General features: G+C 38.9%; 1 pseudogene; it reads right to left on the bottom strand.

Annotated features, from left to right (window-relative positions):
- Positions 1–5,650: 5,650 nt before the first annotated feature.
- Positions 5,651–7,134, bottom strand: LOC100677412 (heterogeneous nuclear ribonucleoprotein A1-like; annotated as a pseudogene).
- Between the last annotated feature and the right edge of the window lie 925 nt (positions 7,135–8,059).

Here is an 8,059-nt window from a genome sequence, read left to right as displayed (position 1 = left end):
CTTCTGGAAAATAGAGACCTGGATAGGGAAAGACTCACCTAAAATGCTGTGGGGTGAACAGAGCATTTCCGGGATTTCCAGTCTTTATTCATTTGTTTCTAAGTCTTCCCAGATGGACTGTTTAAGGCAAAATCCTTCTTTGTCTTGCTCAGTACTTTTGATTTTCCCCTCCTCCACACCCTACACTTCGCTCCCGCGTTGCCTAACTACCCATTTTGGTGCCCTTTCCCTAATAACTCTGCAAGTGAGGGGAGGTAATAACTGTATTATTATTTCAACTTTCTTCTTTTATTCAGAAAAAAAACCTTTAGTTTTACTATTTTTTTTTTTAACCTTGAGAATATATAATACTTAACTAATTTCAGGTTCAGAGACAAATTGTTTTTTGACTGTAGTATCTTACTCTTCTTCAAATAATCCAGAATCTTGGTGTATCATTGGTTTGCAGCAAGTTTGCATTACTGTATTCATCCCAGATCAGTAAATATTTCAAGAAAAATGTATTGAGTGCTGACATTGTGGTATACATTGCTGATAAGTTGTGGAGGTACCAAAATTAATATGACGTAGTTTCTGCATTTCAAATGGTAACGGTTAAGTAGGAAAATATAGTTACATAAACCAAATGTAAGAAAGAAATACGGAAAGGTTAAAATGAAGTAGGGTGTTAATGGGAGCACAGGCGGAAGGCCTTTAGGCGCCTTGAATTCGAGTAAGCCTTCTTAGATAAATGAACCTGAAAATAAGTGTTGAAGGACAAGAAGGATTTTCACAGGACGCATCATCTGAAATATGGAACCCAAAATCTAAACCTTGACATCCAATTATCTTCCCCAGGGCCACCCAGAGGAGATGGAGAAGCATTTAAATACCACTACAACATTTTTGTCGTAATTTTTATCATTACTCTTGTCAAATCTTTATTATTGTCTTCTTTAACTCTTCCTTCAGAATTAAAAAAAAAAAACCACCAAACCGGTCACTGTCGAGTCAATTCCAACTCATAGCAATGCTATAGAACAAAGTAGAACTGTCCCATACAGTTTCCAAGGAGCACCTGGTGGATTCGAACTACCGACCTTTTGGTTAGCAGCTGTGGCACTTAATCACTATGCCACCAGGGTTTCCAAAAAAACATTGCCGTCAAGTCAATTCTGACTCATAGCACCCCTATAGAAGGGGGTAGAATTTCCCCATAGGGTTTCCAACGATTGGCTGGTGGGTTTGAACTTCCAATATTTTGGTTAGCAGCCATAGCTCTTAACCAGTGTGCCATCAGGGCTCTTTCCTTCTGAATTAGGTGTTAGGAATTTCTCAGTGTGAAAACTCCCCCAAGAAGCCCAGTTGACATTTCTTTTCTGAATTCCGTTGATATTTAGGAAATGTCTTTTTGAAGCTTGTAAGAATTTCAGAGGGACCAGGAGGAGGCAGCTGCTTCACACTTGACTCATCATCATCACAAGCTCCTTATTAACTCCAGCACACTGTCAATCAGAGGAAGTAGGTCAAAAGATTCCCTTTATACAGAGGGTATAGAGATAAAACTGCTCAATCTGTGAAACACAACTTGAAACCTCCCCAACTTCCCCTTTCTTCAAGGTTTCATGTGATAAACATTATTTGAGGTTGTAAATAGGCCAAAAAGTCATGTGATTGATGACCTAAAGGTATTGAATGGGGAGAAGAAATTGGGGAAGAAGTATTTTCCAAACATTTCAGCATTCTCTTATGCATTAATTAATTAATTCAACAAGTACTTATTGATTACAAGCTATATGTCAGTAGCTGTTATAGGTGGTGGGATAAAGCATTCAGCAAAAGAAACAAAATCCTTGCTTTCGTGGAACCTGTATCTTAACCACTGAAAAGGACAATACCTAAAACCAAACCTGTTGCTCTCAAGTTGATTCCAGCTCATAGAGGCCCTGTAGGACAGAGTGAACTGCCCCACAGGGTTTCCAAGGAGCAGCTGGTGGATTCAAACTGCTGATCTCTTGGTTAGCAGCCGAGTTCTTAACTCCTGTGCCACCCGGGTGGCGAACTAAATAAATAAATGAGTAATAAATACATAACAAGTTCAGAAGTTTATTATAAAATGATCTATGTGTAGAATGGAGGTTTTCTTAATGGAATTTTGAAGTATAATTAATATTTTATACACACACACACACAGCACCTCTTCCTTCATATCTCAGAGCCATTCTGCACTTTTTGTAGATTTTACTGCCTGAAGCTTATCAGTAATAGACTATCCCTCACCCCAACCCAAGAGAGCCCGGGAAGAGATATTCATTACTATCTACCAAATTAGCTTAGCCAATTGGATATTGCTGTTCAGAATTTTTAGCCTCGATCAAATGATGCAAAGATATAGGATAGTTTTAGGAGGGGTCATATACTGCATCAGCTACAGCAGTGGTGCTTATCCTTTTGAAAATAAATGATTGTGTTTTCTGTTCCATAGTTGTCCATTCTAACTTATATTTTTATTTGATTTCATCTGTTTGTTTTCCAAGCCTGGATCTCTGAACTCCCATTAGCTTTGCGAACTGCTGATATGTTCACGTAGATCACCATCATTTTTCTTTTTTTAATTTTTATTGTGCTTTAAGTGAAAGTTTATGGCTCAAGTCAGTCTTTCACACAAAAACTTATATACACCTTGCTACATACTCCCAATTGCTCTCCCCTTAATGAGATAGCCCACTCCCTCCCTCCACTCTCTCTTTTTCTGTTCATTTCGCCGGTTTCTAGCCCCCTCTACCCTCTCATCTCCCCTCCAGGGAGGAGATGAAAACATAGTCTCAAATGTCCATCTGATCCAAGTAGCCCGCTCCTCGCCAGCACCCCTCTCCAACCCATTGTCCAGTCCAATCCCTGTCTGAAGCGTTGGCTTTGGGAATGGTTCCTGTCCTGGGCCAACAGAAGGTCTGGGGGCCATGACCACCGGGGTCCTTCTAGTCTCAGCCAGACCATTAAGTCTGGTCTTTTTATGAGAATTTAGGGTCTGCAACCCACTGCTCTCCTGCTCCCTGGAAGGTTCTCCGTTGTGTTCCCTGTCAGGGCAGCCATTGGTTGTACCCGGGCACCATCTAGCTCTTCTGGTCTCAGGCTGATGTAGTCTCTCGTTTATGTAGCCCTTTCTGTCTCTTGGGCTCATAATTACCTTGTGTCCTTCGTGTTCCTCATCCTCCTTTGATCCAGCATAATGCCTTCCAGATTCCTCCATGTCATGAAATGTTTCACAGATTCCTCACTGTTCTTTATCGATGCATAGTATTCCATTGTGCGAATATACCATAATTTAGTTATCCATTCATCCGTTGATGGGCACCTTGGTTGCTTCCAGCTTTTTGCTATTGTAAACAGTGCTGAAATGAACATGAATGTGCAGATATCTGTTTGTGTAAAGGCTCTTATTTCTCCAGGATATATTCCAAGGAGTGGGATTGCTGGATTGTATGATAGTTCTATTTCTAGGTTTTTAAGGAAGTGCCAAATTGATTTACAAAGTGGTTGTACCATTTGATATTCCCACCAGCAGTGTATAAGAGTTCCAATCTCTCCACAGCCTCTCCAACATTTATTGTTTTGTGTTTTTTGGATTAATGCCAGCCTTGTCTGAGTGAAATGTAATCTCATTGTAGCTTTGATTTGCATTTCTCTAATGGCTAATGATCATGAGCATTTCCTCATGTATCTGTTAGCTACCTGAATGTCTTCTTTAGTGAAGTGCTTGTTCATATCTTTTGCCCAATTTTAATTGGGTTATTTGTCTTTTTGTAGTTCAGTTTTGGCAGTCTCGTGTAGATTTTAGAGATCAGGCACTGATGGGAAATGTCATAGCTGAAAGCTTTTTCCCAGTCTGTAGGTAGTCTTTTTACTCTTTTGGTAAAGGCTTTGGAGGAGCATAGGTGTTTGATTTTTAGGACCTCCCAGTTATCTAGTTTTTCTTCTGCATTGTGTAATTTTTTGTATACTGTTTATGCCATGTATTAAGGCTCCTAACATTGTCCCTATTTTTTTTCCATGATCTTTATTGTTTTAGATTTTATATTTATGTCTTTGATCCATTTTGAGCTAGTTTTTGTGGATGGAGTGAGGTATGGGTCTTGTTTCATTTTTTTGCAGATGGTTATCCAGTTATGCCAGCACCATTTGTTAAAAAGGCTGTCTTTTCCACATTTAACTGTTTTGGGGCCTTTGCAAATATCAACTGCTCATATGTGGAAGGATTTATGTCTGGATTCTCAGTTGTGTTCCATTGGTCCATATATCTGTTGTCATACAAGTACCAGGCTGTTTTGACTACTGTGGCTGTAAAATAGGCTCTAAAATCAGTTAGAGTGAGGCCTCCCACTTTGTTCTTCTTTTTCAGTAATGCTTTACTTATGTGGGGCCTCTTTCCCTTCCATATGAAGTTGGTGATTTGTTTCTCCATCTCATTAAAGAATGTTGTTGGAATTTGGATCAGAATTGCATTAAATGTCTAGATCGCTTTTGGTAGAATAGACATTTTTATAATGTTAAGTCTTCCTATCCATGAGCAAGGTATGTTTTTCCACTTATGTAAGTCTCTTTCGCTTTCCATCATTTTTCTTGTAGCTGCCAGAGTTTTTTGTTTTTTTTTTTTTGCCAGTGCAATAGTGTCAATTAAGATAGACTACACCAAGTTTTTTTCTTTACTATTTAAATGTATCTCAGCATATTATTTCCTGATGCTTTGCTCATTGTAATTGCCTCTTGTTAGCTCTGCTATTTCACATACTTATTCTACCCTCCCAAGCCCAGGTATTTGAGCTGAAGCACTTACTCTTGCATCTTTAGGAATTTACTTAGAAAGATGGTTTAGATAGCAGTGACCTTGGAGATATATTTTCATTATCCTAAAAGAAGAGCCTTAGTTCTTCCTGTATCTGTAGTTAAGAAAATAGGTATTTCGTGGATTTGTCTGAGAAGTAACTAAGTTGTATTTACATTTTCAGTAGTTTTGTAGACTGTAAAAGAACTGTATATATTGATAAACAAAAAAAAGTAGATAAATTCTTAGTGTTATTCCATTGCTTAAAACCATTAGATTTTTTATTATACTTCATTATAAATATTTGTCACTATTGAGAAAGTGGTTCATGTTTCATGAACAATAGATTCTTTAAAATTTTCTTCTATCCAGTGTAGTTATTAAGCAATTACTGAATACACCCCTTCTACTCCTTGCCTCTAATAAATACTCTAGAAAAAATGTAAAAATAGAAGACCCAGTCTATACCCTAGAGAAATTGTGGTGTCTTTCAGTTACTTCATAATAACAACAGGTAACATTTTAGAAAGAAAGAGAATTTTTCATATTTATATATATTTATTGATTTTAAATATTATAGTTGAAAGATATATGTTGCCTTCTGGGCTAACCATACTTACATTAGAAACCATTTTTGACCTTTTATAAAAGAATTGCAATATCATGATACATAATTTAGTTTGAAACACTGCAAAGGTCATTTTCGTGCTGATATTCAAAAGAAGAAAGAAGAGGAGGAGGAGGGGAGTAGTTTTTGAAAAGAAAGGCATTGGGATTAAGTAGAAAATCAATAGAGTAATTGTCCTTTTAGCTAGAATGCTTACCTTTTATTTCCTGATTTCTTCTGTCTTCTTCTTCTTTTTTTTTTTTTTAAAGACACATTTATTCAGCATCATGATCAGACCATTACATTTAGCAATCAGCATCATAGGTGCAAAACAAAACAAAACAAAAAAACACCCAACAACATTAAAAGCTTTGCTGGAATGCTCTACACATTCCACAGAATAGAAAATAAAGTGACCTGTAATAGTTTGTCACAAATACAGTCCTTGATTTTTTTGCCCACACGCATGAGTACTGTCTAACACGTCTCCTTTGTAGGAGCTAGGCCCTGCTACTGCATGCTTAACTGAGTTCACAAATTTGTTGTAACCTTTTTTTTTTTTTTGTAGCTTCCCTGTCACTTCTCTGGCTCTCCTTTCCTGCTAAGCTTTGTTTCCTGGCAGTCATTAGAGCCTTCTGCCACTGCCATAGCTACTGTTGCTGCTTGAACCACCATAGCCACCTTGGTTTCATGGTTTGGCAAAGTATTGACCTCCACTAACATAAGGGACACAGCTTCTGCCTCCTAGCTTTCTTCCATTCATGGGTCAAAAATTTGTAGACTGATTGTTGTAATTGCCAAAATCATTGTAGCTTCTGCCACCTCCAAGATTGTTTCCATCATTACCAAATCCATTATAATCATCCCCACTGCCTCCATATCCATGACCACCATGCATTGCTATTGAGTCAATTCCCACTCATAGTGACCCTATAAGACAGAGTAGAACTACCCCATAGGGTTGTTGGTGGATTTCAACTGTCAGCCTTTTGGTTAGCAGCTATAACTCTTAACCACCACCACTACCACCACCACAGTTGCCACCAAAGCCATCTCTCCCACAGTAGTTTCCTCCATGACCAAAGTTGTCATTCCCACCAAAACTACCTCCAGGGCCACCACCAAAATTTCCAAAACTGCTTCTACCTCTTTCACTGGATGAGGCACTGGTCATCTCTTGCTTTGGTAGGGCTTCCCTTACTTCTCAGTTGTGACCATTCATCGTAGGGTATTTCTGAATGATGATCTTATCTACAGAGTCATGGTCATCAAAAGTTACAAAGCAAAACCCCTCTTCTTGCCACTGCCTTGGTTAGTCATGATTTCAATCACATCAATTTCCCCATACTGCTCAAAATAATCTCTTAGGTGATGTTATTCAGTTTCTTCTTAAATACTACCAACAAAGATTTTTTTCACAGTTAAGGGGGTGCCTAGTCTTTGAGATTCTTCTCGTGAGACAGCCCTCTTTGTTTCTACAACTCTTCCATCCACCTTGTGTGGCCTGATCATGGCTGCGCCTACTACCTCCACAGTAGAATTAAAGTGACAAACCAAAAGCTTTGGAGCACTTGGCCTTTGGATCTCTTGGTATCACACAGTTTGTGAGCTTCCCCCATTGTTCAAAACGGCTCCTCAGACTCTCATCTGCTGTTTCAAAGCTCAACCCTCCAATGAAGAGTTTCCACAGCTGTTCAGGATCTTTAGGAGACTCTAACTTAGGCATGACGGCAATGGGAAGAAAGACTTTATTGATGCTTCCTTAGCGACATCCATGGACAGAAAGCCCTTCTCTCTTCCTTTTGTACAGTAAGGTGGAAAGTAAAAATCAAAATTCAAGATTGATGGTTCATCTGCAGTGAAATGTGGTCTTTTCACTGATGGTGGAAAGGTACTCCACGCAAGAGGTACCTTATGGAAAAAAGCACCAAGGCAGGAATTAAAACAGCACTTCCTAGAATAACTAGAAAGTAAGCCATTTTAAGCCATACTTAAGGAGCCCTGGTGGTGCAGTGGTTAAGCACTTGGCTGCTAATGGAAAAGTCAGTGGTTTGAACCCAATAGCTGCTCCTGGGATAAAGATATGGCACTCTGCTCATGTAATGATTACAGATTTGGAAACTCTACCGGTGATTCTATGACTCAGAATTGACCCTATGGCAATGGTTTAATTTTGGTTTGGGGAGGTAAAAGGAGCTGAGTTTCATCTTGTCTCTGTTATGAACTCTGTGTGACAAAGGGCCAGACTCTTATACTCTGGTTCTCAGTAATATTTTTAGGTAAGGTGGGTGGACGGAGACATGAAATACTGTATTTATCAAATAGGTCGTGACTCAACAAGAATGGGAAAATGAGCCCTAACTCATATTGAACCCACTGCCATTGAGTTGATTCCAACTCATAGCAACCCCATAGGACAGGGTAGAACTGCTCCATAGGGTTTCCAAGGAGCACCCAGTAGATTCCAACTTCCGACCTTTTGGTTAGCAGCTGTATTTATTAACCACAATGGCACCAGGAACTCATATTGAGGGGTATTTAAAATTTGTTTACTTCATGATAGCATGAAGAACATGTTGTTGTTATATTCCATGGAGTCTGTTCCAACTATAGTGACCCTATAGGACAGAGTAGAACTTCCCCACAGGGTT

Source organism: Loxodonta africana, chromosome 2, assembly GCF_030014295.1.
Source record: "Loxodonta africana isolate mLoxAfr1 chromosome 2, mLoxAfr1.hap2, whole genome shotgun sequence".
Classification (NCBI taxonomy): Eukaryota; Metazoa; Chordata; class Mammalia; order Proboscidea; family Elephantidae; genus Loxodonta; species Loxodonta africana.
This window is presented reverse-complemented; position numbering and strand designations above follow the sequence as displayed.